This window comes from Malaclemys terrapin, chromosome 11 (assembly GCF_027887155.1).
Source record: "Malaclemys terrapin pileata isolate rMalTer1 chromosome 11, rMalTer1.hap1, whole genome shotgun sequence".
NCBI lineage: Eukaryota > Metazoa > Chordata > Testudines > Emydidae > Malaclemys > Malaclemys terrapin.
The window spans coordinates 62,594,647-62,618,627 of NC_071515.1; the positions used below are offsets into that span (position 1 = coordinate 62,594,647).

General features: G+C 40.6%; 1 protein-coding gene across 3 annotated transcripts in view; it reads right to left on the reverse strand.

The window, feature by feature from the left end:
• MGAT5 (alpha-1,6-mannosylglycoprotein 6-beta-N-acetylglucosaminyltransferase) overlaps positions 1-23,981 on the reverse strand; it is a 245,542-nt gene that overhangs the window by 43,643 nt on the left and 177,918 nt on the right. The gene's annotated exons all lie outside the window — the stretch shown is intronic.

The following is a 23,981-nucleotide window of genomic DNA, read 5'->3' on the forward strand; positions in this document are numbered from 1 at the left end:
ATTCTTAATATTGGCTGAGAAAACTCATATAAAGTTATGCATAAACAGAGTTCTGAAAAGTCAATTTTCAAGATTAATAATAGTAAGAATAAGAATAGTAAACAAATAATGCTTAGCTCTTATATAGTGTTTTTCATTATTAGATCTTAAAACATTTCACAAGGGAGGGCAGTATCTCTATCCCCATTTTACAGATGGGGAAAATGAGGCACAGAGAAGTGAAATGACTTGCCCAAGGTCAACCAGCAAACTCATAGGAGAGCTGGGAATAGAATTCAGGTCTTCTGAGACCCAGGCTAGCGCTCTATCCACAAGGTCACAATTCGGTATTAACTTAATGTGTTTTGGGACTTTTTAAAAATTATTTTTTCCATTGACCGTTAAAGGTGTCTGATTCACATCACTTCAGCTGTGACCAGGAAGGGCCTCTTCTGGGGCTAAAAGGGTGTTCTGTCTCCATGCCTATTGTCAAAGGCTTTTTCCTGAGGTGCCTCCTCCCTTTTATTGATTCAGCCTTGCTCTGCAGTCTGAAATCTTTAATGGGTACCCAGGTTCAAACCAAAGCAATGCAAGGTCACTGTCTTGTCTACCTTCAAAAAGGGTACCTTCCCCTATTCAAGGCCTCGGTCACGATTCAAGTGCTCATCAGCTGGTGTGGATTAATGCACCAGCCCATTGCGAATATAGTCATGAAATTCAGAAGATCGCAGAAATTAGAGGTGGAAGGGACCTACACTATTAGTTCATCTCCATCCCTGGTTCTTGTATATTTACTAGCATTTTGTTTCAACCTATGAGGCTTTCACCACTTCCCTTGGAAGACCATTATGAAACACTGTATAAACTTCAACACTCCTGGCCTTCCACAGATGTCGAAATTGAGGAAATAGAGGCAAAGTGACTTAATGGCGCCCACACAGGACGTCAGTGGCCAAGTCAGGATTAGAACACTCAGTCCCTTCCCAATTCCCAAACCCATGCTCAGCTGTCATGAAAGTATGCCTATAAACTGCCCTCTCATTCTCTGTTCTGTCCTAAATAATTCCTCTCCTTGATGTTCACACCCTTCAAATAATTGTAAATGTATGTCCCTCTTTAGCTATCTTTGAATTAAGCAGTACATATTTAATGACTTTTACATTTTTCCCACAGGTGAATCCATTTGTTGTTCTTTTCTGAACTTCAATTTCTCAATACACTTCTAGTAAGGAGGTGCCCAGTACTGAACATGACATGCTAGGAGCAATTATGCCACACCTGTATTCTATTTGTTACAACAGCACCCTAATTGAGGGTGGGGTTCCATTGTGATGGGCAATGAACACACAGTAGGAAACAGTCCCTAATGGAACATCTTTCAATCTAAAGAGACAAGACAGACAAAAGGTTGGAAGAGAAACAGAGGCACAGAATTGAAGTGACTTTGGAAGAGCTTTCAGTAGACGCTTTGTCTCATCTCAAGTCCTATTCCAATGGCCTCCAAAATGGGCTACATTTCCTTTTGAGGCAATGATATAATGCATCATCTCTGAGCGCATAGCCCCAAATTATTTTGGCTTTTTCCTGCCGCACTGAATGAAAACTCATGTCTAATTTGCTATCCAATATCACCCTAAATACCTGTAGAACTAAGCTCCAGGACCCTATCTCCCATTGGAAGTTAGGTCATACAGGAAAAAAAAAAAAGCCTACACGCTACAGAAAAATGACCCATAAAAGAACAAACCAAACCTTCAATACATGTGAGATACTATTCCCAACAACGAGATAAAGAAAACACAGAGTTGGCTATAATAAAATGCCATGGTATCATTTATTTCTTTAGATATTTATAATTATAGCTTAAGGCTATATATGTAGTATTATTAGCAACTCAAATAATATATTTAGTGCCTGGAAATAATAGCTTCAGGTGAATTATGTACTTTAAAATACCACAGGGATAAGCCAACTAGGTTAGACTAGCAACAAAATATAACATGAAGCACCCTGCTGTACCACTGTGACTTACATATTATTCTCACAGTGTGTTTTTCATTTGTAAAGGATCTTTATTTTTTAAAATAGTGCCTTCCAAAAGTAAGTGCTTTGCAAACGGTTAAATCTCATCATGCTCCTCTGAGGAAGGCACTTGAAGTATTATCCTTCTATTAGGAGCAAACTGAGCAGAGAGATGTTAAGTGACTTGCCCAAGGTCACGCAGTAAATCATTGGAAAAGCAGGCAACAGAAACCAAGAGCTTGGATTTCCAGTCCCTGCTGCCATCATTAGTTAACATGAACACATTACTATACTATCTGAAAAATGCAGACTTCAAAATTAAACCAAGTACATAAGAACCCCAAATTCCTAGTGTTTATAAAGTAGAATATACACAATTAAAAAATGAGATAGGACTTAGGATCAGATATATCCTGCATGGTAAATGAAAAAAGCTTCCTGGAAATAAGAGAATACTACCATTTAGAAAATAACTTTACTAGTCAAAATGCTCACACTGTTTTTTTTTTTTTTTTTGGGGTGGATTACAGAGATCCTTTTGATGTAGCCTTTTCTTTTCAAGTTGCAGAACTACAAATTGTAAAACCCATTCCTGTTTTCTTAGTGCAGTTGAGGTTTACTGATAGTGGCATATCTTAATCCACTGTGCCTGCCTAAACAAAGCCCAGGAGTTATGGTTCAGTGTTTTAAAGGTGAAAATAGATAAGACTATAAAGCATAGGTATTAATGACAACATATCTGCCTACTACAGAAACAATAATAAGCCACCTTGAATCTTATCAGCAAAAGTCATAGTGTACACTATAAATAAAACCATGATAATATGAATATATTGTAAGTGGCAAAGAAAAAACAGCTAGAAAGAAAAATAGATGGATTTCCTCAAAATTTTAAGTTTCAGAGTAACAGCCGTGTTAGTCTGTATCCGCAAAAAGAATTGGCCTCTCAGAGTTAGTAAGACAACTCCCACCTGTTTATGCTCTCTGTATGTGTGTATATATATCTCCTCAATATATGTTCCATTCTATATGCATCCGAAGAAGTGGGCTGTAGTCCACGAAAGCTTATGCTCTAATAAATTTGTTAGTCTCTAAGGTGCCACAAGTACTCCTGTTCTTCTTTTTTCTCAAAATTTTACTGATTTCAGAGAAATAAATAGTTACCTAGCTCTTACACAGCTCATTTCTTCTTAAAATAAAAACACACACAAAAGTTATCCAGTCTTCACAGCTCCTCCTAGATGCTCCTAAAGAACCATATGCATTATCCCATTTCAGAGATATAGCAATAGAAGAACTGAGGACGGGGGCCAGATTATCAAAGGTATTTAGGTACCTAAAGATGCAAATAGAGACGTAGTGGGAATTTCAAAAGTGCCTAATTCCCATTGAAATCTCTCTCTTTAGTGAACTTTTACATTATGAAAATACAATGGGGTATATATAAGACTCTTATTCACACCGTCATCTCAAGCCAATTCTCCAATTCCTCCTATTGCGCAACAGATGTACACTTTTTCACTGTGAGTTGTCTTCTACAGAAGCAATTCTACAAAAGGAATTTCCCCACAAAACAGAATTAAAAAGGTAGGAGATGGAATAAAAATAAAAATTCTTCTAAAGGGCAAAGAAGCAATAGGAAAGATACTGTATAAAATATAAACCATTCCTTGATGCTGCCAGAATGTCTATATTTATTAACAGGCTTCAAAATCACCGAATGTGTCCAATTTGTTTATGCAGTGTAGTTGTAGCTGTATCAGTCCCAGGATATGAAACAGACAAGGTGGGTGAGGTAATTTTTTTTTAATTTAAGCTTTTACATTACCTTACCCACCTAGTCTCTCTAATTTGTTTAATTATTCCATTCATATTCTGCCAACTGAGTTGGTAATTAACTCCATTCTGCCCTGGAGGAAGTATTCTTTTTTGCCTGTGTCAATTAAATCTTCCCAGATCTAAGGTCTGTTTCTTCATATAATTATTTTGAAATATGGTCAGGAAAATAAACGCCCACAACATACCGTACAACTTTTATTTTTCTGAACTGTAGGAAAACGTTAGAAAATGATTCTTCTTAAATTTGAGAAATTTAACCAAATGTATTGATTATACAGAGAATTCAGTACAAGATCTAAGATTTAGGTAGGAAAATACATAATCATACACAAGTTGTTGTTTTTAAGATGATTTTTATAGTTACATTAAGTGGATTTCTCCCTCCCTCCAATGTTTGATATTATAGCAGTGAAATATTTTTTCTAACAAAGAGACAATATAAGCTTCTGCATGCTGCTAAGACAATGCACTTCAATTCTGACGTTTTGCAAGCAAAAAATATGAATACTTTAAGGTTAAGTAATTTAATTCCTTTCTTCAATAAACCATGCAATACTAATGTCCTAAATCAAAGAAAACAACCAGAATGAAATGCACCTCATTTTGATGCTTAATTTACTGGAACAAAAATATGGAAGTATTTTGTTATAATGTAGTGTTAGTGCATTTTTATATTTTAACAAATGAGTAGTTCCCCCCATAATGTGACAGTAAAATGAATGTGATAAATACCTAAAACCTACTGAATTTGCTTTTTAAATGGTTTTGAAACCTTTATTTAAGCATAGAAAAGGAAAATGTTCTTTCTGAAAATAATACATTTTCTAATGCAGGGGTGTTCAAAGTTTTTGGCCCGAGGGCCACATCTGGGAATAGGCCATGAATGCTCACAAAAGTGGGGTTGGGGTGCAGGCTCTGATTGGGGGTGTGGGCTCCGGGGTGGGGCCAGAAATGAGGCGTTCAGGGTGTGGGAGAGGGCTCTGGGCTGGGGAGTGGGTGCAGGGGGTGGGGTGAGTTGGGGTGTGGGAAGGGGTGCAGGCTCCGGCTGGGGGTGTGGGCTTGGGGGTGGGGCTTGGGGTTCAGGAGGGTGCCCTGGGCTGGAATCGAGGGATTCGGAGGGCAGGAGCGGGATCAGGCCTGGGGCACGGGGTTGGGGTGTGGGGAGAGGCTCAGGGGTCCAGGCTCCAGGTAGCACTTACTTCAAGTGGCTCCCTGAAGCAGCGGCATGTCCCTTCTCCAGCTCCTACTCAGAGGCACGGCCAGGCGGCTCTGTACGCTGCCCCGTCTGCAGGCACTGCCCCTGCAGCTCCCATTGGCTGTGGTTACCGGCTAATGGGTGCTGCAGGGGCGGAGCTTGGGGCAGCGTGCAGAGCGGAGGTCCCTGGCTGTCCCTATGCATAGGAACCGGAGTGGGGGCTATACCACTGCTTCCGGGAGCCGCGTGGCACGGCCCCTGACTGGAGCGCCAGAGGGGGGCCATGCTGCTGTTTCTAGGAGCCAGAGGGGAGCGGCCACCGACCCTGCTCCCTGGCTGGAGTGCAGGAGCGGGGCAAGCAATAACAATGATTAGGCTCCTGGTAAGCAAGAATGCTACTAACGATGAAAACTTTGAGGATCTCTAGTCATTGTTCTTCAGTTTTCATCATTTAGCCTTCTGGAATGAACCGCAGAAGTAAAAAGCATGTTGCCAACATATATTTCTCAGTGCATAGAGATAAAGGTAAATTTGTCATACCTGCAAACAGTTATTCTGCTAGTTCCTCCTATTCCACGTCAGACTATAGCATATAGCAACAGGTGGCGAGAGAGATCAACTGAGATGTATTATATTTTCCTTCATTATGAGCCTCCAATGACAACCATTTCACAGCACACAACCCCCAAATCAAAATATTTTCTGGCCTAAAATATTTGAGCAGTGCACAGGAAGGTGTAGCAATAATTCATATGTACAACATATATGGCAAAGTTTAGAATTTCACTGGAGAGAAGTGCACATCAGAACGTGCAGATAGGTATCCTCGAAACCTAGACACCAGAATAGGACTAATCTGGGAAGAACAAATAGGTTCCTTGTTCAGTTTAGATTTCTGATCAGACTCTTTAACCAGTTTGGAGTAATCCCAGTGGAACCAGTTCGAATACTCCAAAGCTCTTAGGCAGGAAAAATAATTCAAACAAAAACATGTCCTCTTCCACTGGTGCTTGACAGCACAGCTGGCATCACTTTCTCATAAAATGAGTTGTAACTCTCTTCAGCTTTACCACAGAGATTATTCAGAGCAGGTCTTCTAGTGAAGGCCATGCAGAGTCATTGCTAACGGTTTCCATCAAACAAGAGCAGCCAGATTACTCATCAAGGAAATCCTGTTAATATTTGCAAAAACATGGTGCAGAAAATGCTGTAAATCATAATGCTAAACATTTATCTTGCTGGAAAAGTATTTATGAGACCAAGATAGAATAATTAATTTGATTGTCTGTTCTTGTTTGTGCTACTCTGAGACAGCAAGGAATAGTGAACCTTGTATCCAAAAACAATTCCCATCACGTGAACTAAGGATGAATTTCCATTTATTTTCAAGAGTGCTAGTATCAGAAGCAACTAGCCCTAGTTATTTTTCCAGCTTTCTAACCAGTAAGGTACAAGGCTACTGCAAAAAAAACTTAGAGGTACCGTTATTTGACAAAAAAACTGTCTCTTCCTATTGTAATCATGGACTTCTCAGTTCTGGCATATATTTTGGGGAAGCCCCATTCTCTCTCTCAAATTAATGTAATTCACTTGATGAAAGGGACAATTCTTAGCAAGAATTTGGTCAAAGCAAGACTAATCCTCACATTCCACATTACCTGCTATGCTTTCTTAACACACTAATCTACATTTGCAACAAAACTGTGCCTATGCAAGAAAATGGGCGATGACAGTATCATCATCTTCAGAAATAGGCCTGATTTTAGGTGCAACACTGAACCTTATTTTTTTGTTATTATTCCAAATGTTACCCTGTATCTTCAATTGTTTGTAACTATGGGAACACAGATTTCCCAGAATCAGATACCATGGTCTCCACTCCTTAGAATATTGTCCAATGGCAGAGAAACTGGGGACAATCATTACAGGCTACAGTCTTCCTGAAAGTGCCCAGGCCAACCCTTCTCTCTCTAAAATGGTCACTGTCCAGGGAGCAAATATAATTCCCTTCAGCTATGTACAGTACTTTGTATGGTAAACAACACATGCAAATCCCTACTTGACTTACAGTACCAACTTGGTAAACAGAGGTTAATTTAATCCAGCCTTTGCCATCTCAGATATTTGGTCAACTGTAGAGATAAGCCTAGGCCAGAACCACAAGCCTGAAACGCCTCTATAAACTTTGAAATAGCCCAGCAAAGAACTTCATTGCTAGGGCTCATCTGTAATCAAGAAGGAACCCAGGGATGCCCAGGTATATTTACTTGTAGATCCCTTGCTCCAGAAGGAAAATAAAACACGGGAGTTCCTGAGGCATAAAGGGAAGGGAAACCTCCTTCCTCCAAATCTGTTATGTTCTAAACATCTCTAGAGGTCCAAACTGAGTAAGTATCCACCAATAACTAAGATCCCCAAATTCAGGAAAGTATCTGCATTCAAGACAGCACTTAAATACATGCTTGAGTGGTTTCCTGAATCAGGACCTAAGCCTATACATAAATAATGTAGCATCCAAAATAGGATTCATTCCTCAGATAATCTAGTTTTAAAAAAGTAATGGATACTTAAACTCAAATGAGTTATTAGAAATATTAGCTGGCCTACCTGTATCATTGTGAAGGACTGTATGGTGTAGCCTACACACAGTGTTTCTGTTTGCAAAGTGAGCCCCTATAGTCCATATTGGAAAGGGTTGATTTGTAACAGGCGCTATAGTTTGAAGAGTTACTCATGAGAAGAGATGTGAAACAAACAAAAATTAAGCAAGCTTTTAAAAAAACCAAACTATTGTCCAAAAAAAATTATAGCAAACCAAACCAAACCCCTTCCCTAAAGTCAAGTAAAACTTTTGAGTAACTGGAACAAATGACAAAGTCTCCCTTCTGTTTTCTGTACAGATGCACCCTCAATTTGTTCCTTCCATAAAACATACTCCTTTCTCCTCCCGCCCAAAAAACCACAAACCAAACCAAACCCCACAAACCTTCTTAAGCTACTTTATACTGTAAACCGTTATTTAGCTTGTGATCTGCTTGGGTCAGACCCTGTTTTCTCATTTTACTATAAAGCACCAAAAAATACATACATATACATCTGTATAGACAAAATACAGATCTCACAGATGTGTCCATGTCTCTGTGCATTTTAACTTTATCCTTCTCATTTTATTTGTCTGGGTTAAACTGCATGCTCCTTGGGACAAGTGTCCTGGAAAGTGTCATATAATTAAAAAAATAAATAAATAATCTACAATCACTTTTTTATTTTTTACATCAATGTCACAAATAACCATGGATCTTTGCAAATTCAAACACACTGCATAAAGGAAACTTTATGAAAATTAGTGCACCAATCTTAACGTATTATTAACTAATCTGCTGCAAGTGCATTAGAAAGTACAGATTGATAAATAACTCAGGATCTGCAATCTGAAAGTCAATTCATTATCACTTTTATTTTCAATGTGCTTTCATTCACTTCTTGGTGGTTCCTTACAGCATCTTGTTATCTACAAACATATTTCATCCAAAATAATTTAACTGGATGCCACCAGGTTTTTTGTCTTGTGTTCTGGTTCTCTCCAAAATAAAGTGAAGTAAAAGCAGATTCCAGAGTGCTGGGTGTGAATACAAAATTGACTTGTTCAGTTCTCCGAACAGGTTTTGATCAGAGTGGCTCAGTCCCTCCTTTTCTGTTGCTCATAGTGCACACTAGGCTTACAGCTTTAAATGTCGCATTAAAAAGCAGCAAATGATTTCTCCTCATACCCAAAATGGGAAGTTCTATTAGCTTTCAGTCATTGTATTCGACAGCTACAATAAACTTGCCATTTGAGAAAGACACTTTTGTTGATCATTGCGCACAGAACTGTTATTACTTTATGCCAACTATTTTCACCTACTTTTAAAAGCCTCATGATAAAGCCTTTCACATCAAAGGAATGGAATGACAACCATCTTTCCCTAAGGCACTGTCAACAGGAAGATATAGCCTGAAGGGTTGAAGTCTTAAACTGGGTAAATTAAAATTTCAGAAGTATAAATGCTTCTGTAATAATAAATGGAAGCATGACACAAAGAAAACTGAAGTCTCCTTTCACTCTGCTTGAAGCTGGTAAAGGCATCAACTGAAACTTGCTTTAATTTCAATTTGGCAGCCTAGATTATGACAAATTTTCATGATTTTAAATTATTCAGGTCACCTTCACACAATATTAATCTCATTCACCACTGAACCACTAAACAACATATGTGCACAATTACAGGCCAATTATGTTAGAGAACAATTAATCAGAGCCCTTGTTTGCCTGGTGGCCCTTGTAGTTCAGATTGTAAAACATATGGAGAATAGTTTGTGGTCCCAGGTTTAGTTTCCCTTATTAAACATGAGAACATGTGAAAGTTTTTATAAACTTTTATAAACTTTTATCAGTGCAATTTAAGAAAACAAGAACCGCTGTTGTAGGTCTTGGCACATGCCCTGAATGTACCCCTTTCATCTTTCAGAAGTCCTAACACCTGGACATTTATTTATCCTATGCTGGATCAAAGGTAGCTGGAAGCCCGATAGCTGCCTTATGTTAATTATAACCCTACAGCAAGATTATGCCACACTCTAAAGTTGTTCTAACTAGAATATATGCTGTTTTAAGAAAGAACCACTTTAATTTTCAAAACAGAAGAGAAGCTAGGAATACAAAACAAGAGCACAAATGATGCACTTTGGTGCATGAAAACTCTAGTTTCTCCACAGTGATTTGTGAGGGAGAGACGTACAGCAGACCGCCGTTTATCCGACCCTCCATAATCCGGCTCTCCGTTTTAACTGGATAACTAGCATACACAGGCCCAGAAAAGGGTGATCTCTCCTGGGGCCACTAGATGGCGCTACAGCATTACACGTTCCCATTTTCTGGTTTATGTGGATTTTGATTATCCGATCTAGCCCCAGTCCCAATTAGATCGGATAAATGGGTTTCTGCCATACTGTTTTGATCTATAACCGTGTTTACTTTATGAAATTAATAAACACCACATATGTCCCCAGAGGGGACAGGGTCTTGGGGTTGGTCAGGGTATTGATAATGGGATGAAGAGTTTTTCATCTTTATATTGTCAGTTCAAATTCAACCCAAGCTGTAAGTGACTGAAGTCATTACTATGATGATGAGAAGGAGATTCAGAAGTCTGTGTTAAATGAGCTAGTAACCTCAATACAGTTCCAGGTAAGCAGGTGTCCCCATCACAATGCCACAACTGTTTGCAGTCTCAGTTGAGGTGCCAATGACTGAACGGGCAAGAGTCTGAGCTAAAAGAATTAAGGGACATTAGAAGGGCAATCCAGGGAAACGTGCCAATGCCTGTGCATTTTCTATTCTAGGAAACAGAGATTTCCGTCTCCAGAGCTACTGGCCTGGCGCATTTCACAAAAAATACTTTTTTTAAATGAGTCATCATGTAGGTTATCTTCAATCTGTGCGCCCTTCAAACACTGCCTTCTTCAAACCATTCCTTGTTGATTTTATCATGAAAAGGTTTTTTTTAATTTCTATGCAAGTTAAAAGAAGGTTAACTATAGTTGTATTCCCAACCCTGCCATAAAGAAAAAATACTAGTCCAAAACACTTTAGTAAAACTACAGCAAGGTAATTTACTACAATGTAGGAGTAGTAAAATTCTTCTAAGATACTGACAGGGTTAGGAATTATTACCAGAGATGAGTGGACTATTTATAAAGGTGTCCCAGCATCCATTGCTATGTAATGTGGAGAAACCAGTAGCTATGCTGAAGCATACACCTGGATAACCATTATCACTTAACGTCCAAGTTCAGCAAAAAAAAAAAAAATTGTTCACACATGGGAATAACATGGTGGATGAGGAGGTAGGGCAACCAGCTCCCCCAGTCTATTTTAGATTTCTGTCATGTGGACTGAATTTGGTAGTCACGTTTTAATCTGTTTCCATGTGTTAGTATAGTAGCCCGAGTGCACAGTCAGATTAAAAAATGTATAAGGTCCTGTAAGTTAATAATATCATCCACACAAATTCACATCCACACTGATCTTATAATATAAAGAAGAAACAGACTTGGGAATCACTGGTGTAGAAGTGCTAGCTAAAGTCATATGAGGAAATCAAATGACACGGAAATTATCAAGATACAAGAGTTAAGGTCAGATGACAGAGCACCTAAGGAAATCAAGAGATGAGAGAAGGGAAAATGAGAGGCCATTTAAAAGAGATGCTGAGAGGGTGGGTCAGCAAAGTATACTCCTGGGGGAAGTCTGCGCCACTGCACATGCAGAATTTATGTCCCCTGCAGATTTCTTTGCTTCTCCGCAGAAAAATGACTTTCTGATGGTGCGCAACGGGAAGCCACAAGAGGGTCATGCGACCCTCCCCAGCAGTATGTTTCGGGTGCCCAGGGCAGCCAGCAGAGAGGTAAATCACTGTGGGGCAGGGAGCAGGACTGGGGAAGACCCGGCTGGAGGCTCCTACCCTGTGCCAGGCTCAGCTGCTAGTCCTGGCTGAGCTGGAGAGGTCAGAACTTCCTCTTTCCTTGTACAGCATCCAGGGCCATGTCATACCAACCCCCAGATTTCTCCCCTGGCGGTAGGAAGCTCTGCAAACTCCCCTCTACCCCCTGCACTTCCTGCTCCTATCACTCCTCAGCTGCATGGGGAGGGATCCCTGTATGGGAAGCTGCTCCCGCATCCGCCCAACCCCCATTCATCCAGACCCCATTATATCCACACCCTCCCACCAAGCCTTATCCTCCTGCTCCCAGAACTCTCCGCCCCGACAAGCCCCACTCCCCCTGCACCTGGACCGCCCCAACAAGCCACACGCACTTGGATCCCCACCCTACCGAGCCCCAACCAGCTGCACCTGGATCCCCCTGCAGAGTCCCATTACCATTGCACACAGAACCCTCCAACAAGCCCCTATTCTAGATCCCCTCCACACCCGGATCCCCCACTGAGCCACCTGCACCCAGATTGCCTACATAGAACCCTCTCAACCCACACTTGGATCCCCCCTCACTGGGATCCTGCCTTGCTGAGCCTGCCTGCCCACACCTGGTGCACCTGGCACTGAGAGGCAGGTCCCTGGCGTGTTTCTGGGGCAGGCTCAGTCCTTGAGCTGTGTCAGGGTTTTGTGCAGCCTCATCGCTGAGTCTGTGTCCCAGTGGGAAGTGGGGAGGGAAGAGAATGGAACTGCACAGTGATCTCTCACCTCTGTGCAGCCAGTTTCCTGTGCTCCCCAATGCCATGCTGGAGCCTCTACATTTATTTGACAAACAAAATTTGCAGATTTTTTTTAAACTTTTTGGCACAGAATTTTTAATTTGGTGGTGCAGAATGCCCTCAGGAGTAAAAGTAGGAGAACCAAGGGTGCATAATGTCAGGGAAATCAAGTTTAGAGAGAAAACTGAGGAGGAGATACATCAGCCCTGTCAAAGAATGAGATCAGAAGTGTCTTTTTAATTTAGCTGAGAGAAGGTCAGTAGTGACCTTAGGTAAGGACTGTTTGTAAAGGCAGGAGAGAGTGAGTGTAAGCCAGATTCGATGGGATCAAAAAGAGAGCTGGAGGAGGGGAAGTCAAGGCAATTAGAGCATGCTCTAGGATTTGAGAGACAAGGGGAAGAAGGGAGGCAGGACATTAAATTGAAGTTCGTTCAGCAGCAGGACTTGGTTAAAATTGGAGAAGAGAGGGAAATCAGAGCAGAAACGGCTCATGTAAAGGGGAGGGAGACAAATAGATGGAACAAAAGGATGACAGGAGGCAAACAGCAATGCGGGGGGATAAAAATTGAAAGCTTAGGGGCAAAAAGTTAAAGAGTAGACTTCAGAGTCATAGCAGCAGAGATGAGAAGAGGGTAGAAATGGAGCAAGAGAAGAGATGGGTTGGACGCCAGTGGGATCTTGGCCTGGACACAAGGGTAGACAGATAAAAGAGCAGGTGCTAGAAAGAAGGATTAAGAGAATTGAAGGTGAAGAGAAGCTAAAGGGGGCTGACAGCATAAGAACTGGTCAGAGAGGAGAAGTAAAGCTCTTAAAAAGAAAGAGGGCAGAACTGAAAGATAAAAGAATTCATTTAAAGTTGAGAAAGAGTGGGGTGGAGGAAGTGAGTGCAGAGGAAGAGATAGTTGGGATGTGGTGCTTGTGCAAGTTAAATCCTGTTAGCTGGTAGTCTTACTTAATATTACAGGACTGCATTAATTCACTGTACTGGTACGCAGTTCTGTGTAAAGAAAAGGGAGAAATAAGCAGAACATTTGATAGCTGAGCCATGCTAATGCTAAATTAAAAAAAATAATATTTTTTAAGGAAGACTAGCTTAATAAAATTTAATTTTTAATAAAACATCTCCAACTATTCATTTAAAATTTGATGTCTGCAAGATGATTTATAGATGCACAGCCATATGTATGGCTTTTGTTTACTTCTTTTGCTAGTCTGTTTCTCTCCATATATATTCAATGAAAGCAAGTAGGCCTGTCTGGAGAATTGTGACAATTAAAATGGCTGCCTCCCTCAAGACAAGCCACAGTTGCCATAGGAAGACAGGATTTGAGCTGCTTTCTGATAGTACTGGCATAAATTTCAATTGATAAGTTAGGCAATAACTGTGCTGTAAATTTGGAGGGAAAAATGGATGATAAGCAAGGATGATGTCTGCATTTGTAGGGAGTTAAAAGGAGATTTTTCTCCCTACATCTACTGGCTTCAAAACTGGTAAGTACAATGAAAGTATGCTATAAATACATGTAAGAACAATGTAAAAGGAGGGGAACGGCAAACTCATGATCAGCAGCAATCTCTAATAACCATGGATGTACTAGCTTGGAAGGCTGATCTTTACTAAAAAAATTCTTCTGACTTTAATTCCAACCAGTACCCACAGAGAATCCATAGAGGGGGTAAAAAATCCTTTACCTACTATTTAAGGTAGGGATAGTGTTCAGTGAGAATATTAGTAGCTCAGTTTTTTGAATTATACTAAAAAGGAAACTAAATATGTAATAACCCCAAATCTTCCAAAAAAAATTACATGGACAATAACCATTTATGAAGAATACCCATCTGTCAAAAGGCACTGGGTGTTCATAATTGGCTGTAATTATAAAAGTATTTTTATGCGAGTTGTGGTTGAATATATTACATTGTGATTTTCCTGGAGTCATTTCCTCAAAGATTCATAGAAATGTAGGGCTGGAAAGAGCCCCACAAAGTCAAATCCAGCCTCCCGTGATAAGGCAGGACGAAGTAAAACTAGACCATCCCTGACAGATGTTTGCCAAACCTGTTCTTAAAAACCTCCAATGATGGTGATTTCACATTCTCCCTTGGAAGCCTATTCCAGAGGTTAGCTACCCCTTAGAGTTGGAAAGTTTTTCCTAATACCTAACCTAAATCTTCCTTGCTGCAGATTAAGCCCATTACTTCTTGTCCTTCCTTCCATGGACATGGAGAACAATTGATCATTGTCCTCTTTATAAGAGCCCTTAACATATCTGAAGATCATTATCAGGTCCCCTCTCAGTCTTCTTTTCTCAATAATAAACATGCCCAGGTTTTTTTTAACCTTTCCTCATAGGTCAGGTTTTCTAAACCTATCATCATTTTTATTGCTTTTCTCTGGATTCTCTCTAATTTGTTCACATCTTTCTTAAAGTGTGGTGCTCAAAACTGGATACAATATTTCAGCTGAGGCCTCACTGGTGCTAAGTAGAGTGGGAGGATTACCTCCTGTGATTAAACATATGACCCTCATAGACTCATAGACTTTAAGGTCAGAAGGGACCATTATGATCATCTAGTCTGACCTCCCGCATGATGCAGGCCACAAAGCCGTCCCAACCCCTTTCCCCTGATTCTGCTGTTGAAGTCCCCAAATCCTGTGGTTTAGAGACTTCAAGTAGCAGAGAATCCTCCAGCTAGCGACCCCTGCCCCATGCTGCGGAGGAAGGCGAAAAACCTCCAGGGCCTCTGCCAATCTACCCTGGAGGAAAATTCCTTCCCGACCCCAAATATGACGATCAGTAGAACCCCGAGCATGTAGGCAAGATTCTCCAGCCAGACCCTCCAGTTAATACACTGCAGAATGATATTAGCCTTTTTTGAAGCTGCACCAAATTGCTGACTCATGTTCAACTCAGGATCCACTAAAACTCATAACTGCATATTCCATGTTCAGATATTTTCCAAAACAGACCACAAAAAATTCTGCTCCCCTCCCCCGCACTCTGGAAACTACAAAACGTATAAAAGATTATTTAAAATGCATTGCATATTTTTTCTTCTTGGATTAGAGATGAGGTTGTGAGCGGCATGAGACAAATAGCCTAATACCCATATGAGAGTTGGGAAGGCACCTGCAAGCCTCAAAGTATTTCTTTTTAGCTGTAGTATTCTATGATTAAAGCCAATTCTGTTTCATTTAGATGAGGGAGAAGTGCTATGGGTTTCACTCACATTCTACACAGTCCTCCTGTTCTGATCAAGCAGACAGCGTTCTCGCTTCAGTCATTTATACTGCCCTGAACTCCAGACAGAAAGTCACTTGAAGGTCACCCCGGCTATGTTTCCTTCATTTTTCCACACCAAAATTTTAGGCTCTCTCAGCAGCCTTTCATATAGTTGACTGCAACACAAGCTAAGAACATGTGTGTCCATCTTGCTAACCATTGCACTCCACAACTGATGTATAGGGATCGCCTTTAGAGATTTAGAAAAACTGCACTGGGAAATAAAAGGGTCTGAAGTACGGTCTAGAGGTTAAAGGGGAATATGAATGAGAGCCTGCAACAGAACCCAGATCTTGTGGCCTTCAGCAAGTTACTTAACATATCCAGACCTCTGTTTCTCTGTTTGTAAATGCCACCTGGCTCACATGGCTGTAGCAATGATGGGGTGTGACTGAGGTCTCAGGGGGGCCACACTGAGATTGCTCAATTAGGGCAAAGAATGGGGCAGGCAATCTGCAAAGCTGGTGGTTATTCTGATACTTAGATCTATCAAGCTCGCAACAAAACAGACTCTATAATACCGTACTGGTTACCCAGAAGCTGAAAACACAGTTCCCTTAAAAGCAACCCAGCCCTGGGCTCCCTCCCAGACAGGCAAATCAAATATGATGAAGATTATTGAAAATCTTGTTCATCATATAAAAAGTTCTACCAATCCCAAAGGATTGGACACATTACCCACCAAGTTAATGAATACTTCAGATCTTACCCAAAGACACGCTTACAGCCAATTCTTATTAACTAAAATTTATTAAAAAAGAAAAAAGTATTGGTTAAAAGATCATTATACATACAGACATGAACAGAGTCCTCAGGTCAGCTTAATAGTAGAGATGGTAAGCTTTAGAATTGCAAAGAGTCCTTTTCAGAATCAGTTCATCAGCTTATAGTCCAATGTCCAAATATTCAATATCAGGGCAGTCCAGATGGGACTGGAGATCTCAGTCTTACAACTCAAACTTCCCCCCCGGATAAAGCTTAAGCAGATCTGAGATGAAAGGATCAGGTCCCAAGAGTTTTTAATAGAGATTTTTGCAGCCACTTGACAGCACCAGTGCTTGGGTGAACAATAGGCTTTTGAAGTAACCTTCTATTTCCTAAGCATTACCGGTAATTAGCTACATGGATTAACATAAGGTAATTGCCTATCTCCCACCATTTGCAGGTGATATACTATATACTTCAAAGAGAAATCAAGGCAGTGATATCAGTATATTTACAGCTCATTTAAATGTTAATATCTTCTTTTGATCTCTGAATTAATAGAATACAGTGATAGACAGTAACTGTTTGGTTACATTGTTACCCTCTAACAATATATATGTAAACACACAAAGAACACAATCATTAACTACTAATATGTCTCCAAAGGTTGAATCAGGGTCAATTAGCCTTCAAGTTGCTTAACCCATTTTGGCCCTGTGTCACCCGGGGGTATGGGAATTATACCAGCTCCACAACGCCATGTACCAGGATTCTACTTTAATTTGTAGTTCTGTTCTGAAGTCACTCTGAAATGGCAGTGTGCTGTCCAATATTTATTGTCTCAATTATTTCAGTTCAAATCTGTTTAGTTTACAAGTAAACCGAAGTTGCTTCTAATTGCCAATCCTGCAAACTCAGCTTGGAAGTCAAAATGGATCTCTCTTTCTTCTGTATCATCCTCAGTAATGAAGGTTCTTCAGGCAAAATTATGTCCCCGCTGATACCAGTGCAACCTGAGGTTGCAATCCCTTCAAGAGGTATAAACTGTTTGGAATTAGGCAAAGAATTATGTTCATAATACACAAGCAGCAACAGAGTCCAGCTGTGCTCTTGGCACTGTAGAACCAAACAGGAGTACCAAGCAATAAAAGGTAACAATATACAAACCTTTACAGATCCAAGTGCTTTATAAGCATGAATGTAAGTTCCTATATGGCAACTGAAATACTACAGCCCCACTTAATAGATAAGGAAATAGACACAGCAGTTAAGTGATTTGCTTATGGTCATAAACCAAGTTAATGGCACAGCCAATTCTAAAACCTAGGTCTTCCAACTTCCTGTGTGATGCTGTAAACCCAGTGGTTCTCAACCCATGGGCCACCTGTGGCCCAAGCAGCACACAGCTACAGCCCATGTGACATTCTCAGGGCCATACAGGTAATATATATACACATGTACAGCTCACGTAACAGAGAGCTGTACATGCAGCTCACAATGGTAAATAGATTAAGAACCACTGCTTTAACCATTACAGTTGCTGATCAGAAGCAGGAACCCATATGCACTTGGTGGGATTTATATAATTTTGGTTAAGTGATCTGTTCTGATACAAAATATAAAGAAAATAGCATAAATAGATTACTTCAGTTCAACTCTACTCACAACAACAAACAACAAGGCCACTAAACAGGTAAAGCAACCACAAACTAAGCCAACCGCACAGATATAAGCTCAACCCAGGAACCTTGTTGGTCCGAATGGATTTCATCACACAAATATGCTTCCCTCCCCACTCCCGGAAGTCAAACCTGTCTGTAGAGGGTAAACGTTACATGTGTGTACACACAGGGCAGTCTGCATGCCAAACAACAAATACATGTTAACAAGCAAACAACATGTTTTAATACAACCAAATGTAGTCATACATCTAGGACCCCCAAGAATGTAGGTCATAATTACAGGATACTGGAGATGCTATCTTGGAAAGTAGTGACTCTGAAAAGGACTTGGGGGTTTAGGTGGATAAAGAGCTTCACATGAGCTCCCAATGCAATGCTGTGACCAAAAGCCCTAATGCAATCCTTGGATACATAAACAAGGGAATATCAAGTAAGAGTAGGGAGGTTATAGTACCTCTATAGTTGGCAGTTGTGCGACCACCCTATTGGAACACTATGTCCAGTTCTGGTGTCCACAATGCAAGAAGGATGTTGCAAAATTGGAGAGGGTTCAGAGAAGAGCCAAAAGAATGATTAAAGGACTGGAAAACGAAAACACTTTACAGCGAATGTCTCAGAGCTCATTCTGTTTATAATAAAGAGAAGGTTAAAGAGTGACTTTTCCCACCATCTCTAAGTACTTATGGGGGGAACAGAAATTTGATAATGGAGTGCTCTTCTATCTAGCAGACAACTATATAACTAGATCCAAATGCTGGAAGTTGAAGCTAGACAAATTTAGATTAGAAATAAGGCACACATTTAACAACAGTGTAATTAATAATTGGACCAACTTACCAAGAATTGTTATGGATTCTACATCACCGGAAATTTTAAAATTAAGATAGGATGTTTTTCTAAAAGCTATGCTCTAGTCCTATGGCCTGTGTTATACAGGAGATCAGACCAAATGATCACAATGATCACTTCTGGCCTTATAATTATTAATCCATGTTGCCAGAGTAGGATGGACAGATTAAAGAACTGAAAAAATATGTATGTATTAAAATCCAAGTAACTGAGCAACAACCTTGTTTATTAGATCTGACTACACTGGACGGGCTGTTCTGTTGACTCGCACAACTAATCAGGTCAGGAAGTATAGATGATTAATAGATCCAACTATTCTTGAGAGTCTGCATTACGCTTTCGGTAGTGATAATCAGATCAGGAACTGTAATCGCAAAAGCCTAAACTAGAACAGACTCAAAATTAATGGATTCTGTTCTGCTGAAATGTGTTCTGGGGGGAAATCTTCATTATGCAAAAGGGGAAAAAAAAGAAAACTAATGAAATCTTTCTTCAGTCATGAACCAAACAGAAAAATCACCAAAGCATTACAGTCAACAAGAATTACCGTTTTTTTTTTTTTTTTTTTTTAATAAGTGAGGATTTCAAGGAGGATTAGATTTGGATGAACACATTTGAAGGATCACAACCACAAATGTATTGCTGACTAATATCCACATGGTTTTAATACGTCAGCTAATGAACAGAGATTCTGCCCTTCCCATGCCCCAAGGATCCTGTAATAGACAACTAAAGTGGATAGTTGGCAAGTGGGCAACAGGGTGTTTATCAATCTGTGTAAGTATCTTTTCTTCTGAAGTGCTGCCCTCTTAAATGGGCTTAATGCAGCACAGCTATTCTTATAGGAAGCACGATCAGAAATACTATTAAATCATTTAGTATGCTTGGACAGCATAGCTTCCTAGGCCAATTAGGATTAATTCTTATTTCCTCAAAATTTCTCTCTCCAGGGATCATCAGTGGAAGTTGCAGGTGAAAGGGGGAGTCAATCAATCATCCATTCCAAAGGCAAAAGGGTTCATGTTTAAATGAAACAAGATTTCAGCTCCCTATTTGCTTATTTTGTCATCAGTTGTAACTCAGAGGTTTCCCCTTTTCCGTGTCAGCTGTGATACACCTGAGAATTTACTCACAGCAACTGTCTTAGTCCTGTATTCTGAAAGACCCTGGTGCACTGTACCAGTATAAATGGAGCAGTAGTTTATGGTAACCACATTTCATCTTTATTCTAAAGGAACAGTGTTTTTAGGTACAGGAAATCAGAATCCAGACAATAGCCAGCTTCATTGAGTTAGATGAAATCCTTCCTCCACATCCCTTACTGCCAGACATTCCCCCAATTTTGAGAAGTGGTGGCAAACTGCTGCCAAAGTAGCACTCCTTGTTTACGGACTCCTCCCGTTCCTTCTATATGCAATATTGCCCTACCCTCAGTCACCCAGGGGACCATTACAGTTTATTCTGGAATCCTCCCTTTCTAGAACTCCAGATACACATGTAACAGTTGTTCCTGTTATATACCAAGAAGCTCACAAAAACTACATCAAAAGTTTGAAACCTCATAATAGAACAAGAGTCCCATAAGTAGTTTTATGTGGACAGGACAGATTGATAATTTGCCTCTCAGAGGCCCAAAGCAGCAAACAAAGAACAGCTCTTCCTTCTAATAGCATCAAGGACACAGCCTGAGTGAGCAGTAAGGGATGACCTGTTACTTTTGGAGAATTCCTGAGCTGCTGAGACCAGCATCCCATTAGATGAGGGATGTTGCAACAAATACTAGTGTGACACTACGCCCCATATTCTTCATAGAAATATTGTTAAAATATGATTATAGCATATCTAAGATGTATTTTATGCAAGATGGATCATGTGAGATGTTGGAAAGATTATGATTTATTATTATCATATTTGTATGCATGTATCATTTTTGTATCTGAAGTTAGGAATACTGTGTATGCACCAATTACAAATGTGTTTATACCTGGGGAATGCCCACTGGCCAGAATGCAATCAGTCTAGATTACTGGCTGGAAAGGGACATTAGGAAAAACAATAGGTCTTTGAAGATGCTAATCTCCCACCTTCCTGGAAAGCCTTCCTGTGGATTCTGCAAATAGACTGAGTTATGGCTGCAGGGTCATATGATCAAGTCACCTGATACTGGACGCCATGATACAATTAGTACTTTTCGACTGGGGGTGGAAATCACACTGGAAGACAAAGGATTCCCGCCAGATGTAAAACCTATTTAAGGCAGGGGATGACATAATGAGTGTTCGTTCTTCACTGAATCCCCGCCCAGGACGACTGCTGTAAACAGCTAAGAAACAAAGACGAAGGGGGAGAGAAGGACTGAGCCCAGGCTGGAATGGTGTCTAGCCTGTGAATGAAATATCTGAAGTTTCAAGCTGCAGGCAAGTGCAGCTGGCCTTCAAGAATCTCTGCAGTCTGACTAAAACAACATTTCAGGTGAGAATTTGCTACTTGTAGCCAGTTTCTTTAGTATTTTAAACTTAGATTGCGTGTTTGTTTTATTTACTAAGCAATCTGCTTTGATCTGTTTGTTGTCCCTTATAATCACTTAAACTTGTTTTTGTTTTCTTTAAAACCAGTTTATGGAATTCATATCTGGGGGAGAGGGGCAGCAAAAAGATGTGCAAACCTTCCTCCACATTGAGGGAGGGGGCAAATTTAAATGAGCTTACACTGTATAGTTCTCTGTGCAGCGCAAGACTATACAATTTTGGGTTTACACTCTAGAGGGGGTGTGCACTTGAGTGCTGGGCAATTCCTTACCCGAGCTTAATATGCAGAGCTGTTCTCAGCATGTGTGTGAAACTGCAGCTGGGCGTGTCCCTACCTGTGTGCGTGTGCTGGTAAAGTGCACTCTGAAGCCTGAGGGAGGGCTTGGCTGGAAGAGCATCATGTTTATAGTAAAAATAAGTAGTTTATTTAACAAAGAACAGACATTTGAGGAGAGGCAAGTAGAATTAAGGGAAACAAATCGTTACATGTAAAACAGAACCATAACATGCTTTCTAGAGCCTAAACTTAACTAACTAGGCATTATGTTACGTCATAGAGAGCAAAAGCCTACCCAAAATCCTTCCTGCATATTACAGCCAGGCTTTGCTATGGATTTAAGATAATTTCCAAAATAAACATATAACTTCTTAAATATTACCCATACATACATTTTGCAATGATTAAGATGACTGCGGTGTTACTGGTTGTTGGTAAAAATTTCATATCCCATCTTTTGGTGCACTATTATGTAGACATCAGACCCAGGGGATTCCTATAAACCCCTATGCCCCCCTTATGCCCCTCTACTGGTTGGTATTAAGGGGTTCCTGGGTCACAGGCACAAAGAGCTTTTGGTACCGACAAAGAGAGCAGTGCCAGAGCAGTCTGTTTTGATAAACCCTGCAGTGCCTGATGGGAGGATGAGCCCCAGTAAGTGTTTGCCTTGGGGCATCTGCTCTTGGGCCTGACACTGAGGGTGGCACGGAGGTTGGGGCAGCAAGATGAGTCTCAGGTCTCTTTACAGAGGATGCAAAGAGGATGACTTTGAAACTCCCACGTGTCCTAAAATGGCCTGATAAAAGCTGAAGGAAGCCAAGTGCCCTTGCAGACTTAACTGTCTGCCATTCCTCAACAAAGGAGTGAAGGTCCATCAAATTGTGAACCAGGATGCTATCTGAGCCTCTCCCAGGCACCCAACATGCACACCTGTCTCTGGAAAGATAGCTAGGTAGTTTGAACCTCCTATGGAGTTTGGCACCCGACATGGACTGGAGGATAACAAAAGGCAAGTGGTCCCAACTACTCGAACTATACTATAAATAATTAACTAAACTAACAATGGGATGATAGCCTAACTAGCTTGTGGACATGAGAGAGAGTTTGTTTCACTCTCAGCAGCAGTAGCAGCAAAGGAATTAAGGTGATTAGGGAGTGTGCGTTCCTTTATGTAGACTGAACCAATGACATCACACTAACATGAGCGGGCTACTGTGCCTGCAGTAGTTATACTGTTCCTCAGCTTGCTGCTAGAGGCACTAGGCCCCATAAATGTTAATGTGTGATGGATGCCATTGTGAGAACACACCAGGGATTGGCCTGGGACCTCCAGAGATAAAAGCACGAGCTGTTACAGCGCCAGCTAAAGAGACAAAACTCTGGAGCTGAAGGCTGTGGCAATTCATATCCTCGGTGGATTGGGCACAAAGAAAGACTTAACTAACACACACAAACACACCAGTAGGTTATGTACCTCCTCTGCTCATAGGAGGTTCATCCTGAGTCTCTGAGACCAACAGCAGTTTGAATCTCAGACAAGCTTCCACTTACATGATGGCTGACAGCTTGGCCAACATAGTGGGAATTGAACTGAGAACACCTAAACCTAAAAGCATGAGCTACTACATCGTAAACTAAACAGCCAAGGCTCTGGAGCTAGCAGCTGTAGCAGACTCATATCCCCTGCAGATCACCACACTCTGGGACCGGTCACACTCTCAGCAGTGGGTTACAAATGCACAGAGACAATTGCTTCCTTTTAGGAAGCAGAACTAGTTGTCAATGACAAGCTAAATATTAATGCTCCCTTATCCAGATATGATAGCTATACAACATCAAGGTCAATTAAGCACAAAGCTGATTTTTTGCAAGGGAGCATGAGAAGCGATATTTCCAGAGCTTTAAAGTGAGAGCCTGAACAGGTTCCACATCATAACCTTACGATCAGAACATTGAACAGGCTGCTATCAAATACAAGAAAAAACTTTTTGCAGCATGCAGAATAACTCACGGAAAGACAGTTGCTTATGATACAGGTCAGGTTTACGAAAGCCTCTGCACCACTTCAAATCCCTGCAATGTATCTTTAATAGTTACTGTATCTCCCTCAAATCAGTCTGATAACATTATAAAGACTAATTTTGTTACCAGTAAATAAAACAAAACAAGCATCCTATTCACTTGGTTATTAAAAAAAAGTCCTTTATCCAAGCAAGGGAAATGCTATACAACACTCAAAATTCCATTGTGCCTCACTATGCTTCATTGGCACACATAAGCACATACATTACTGAAAATTGTAGCATTTTTACAACCAAAGTGAAGTGGACAGATATTGTGCAGACATTTTCAGACCCACTCACTCCCAC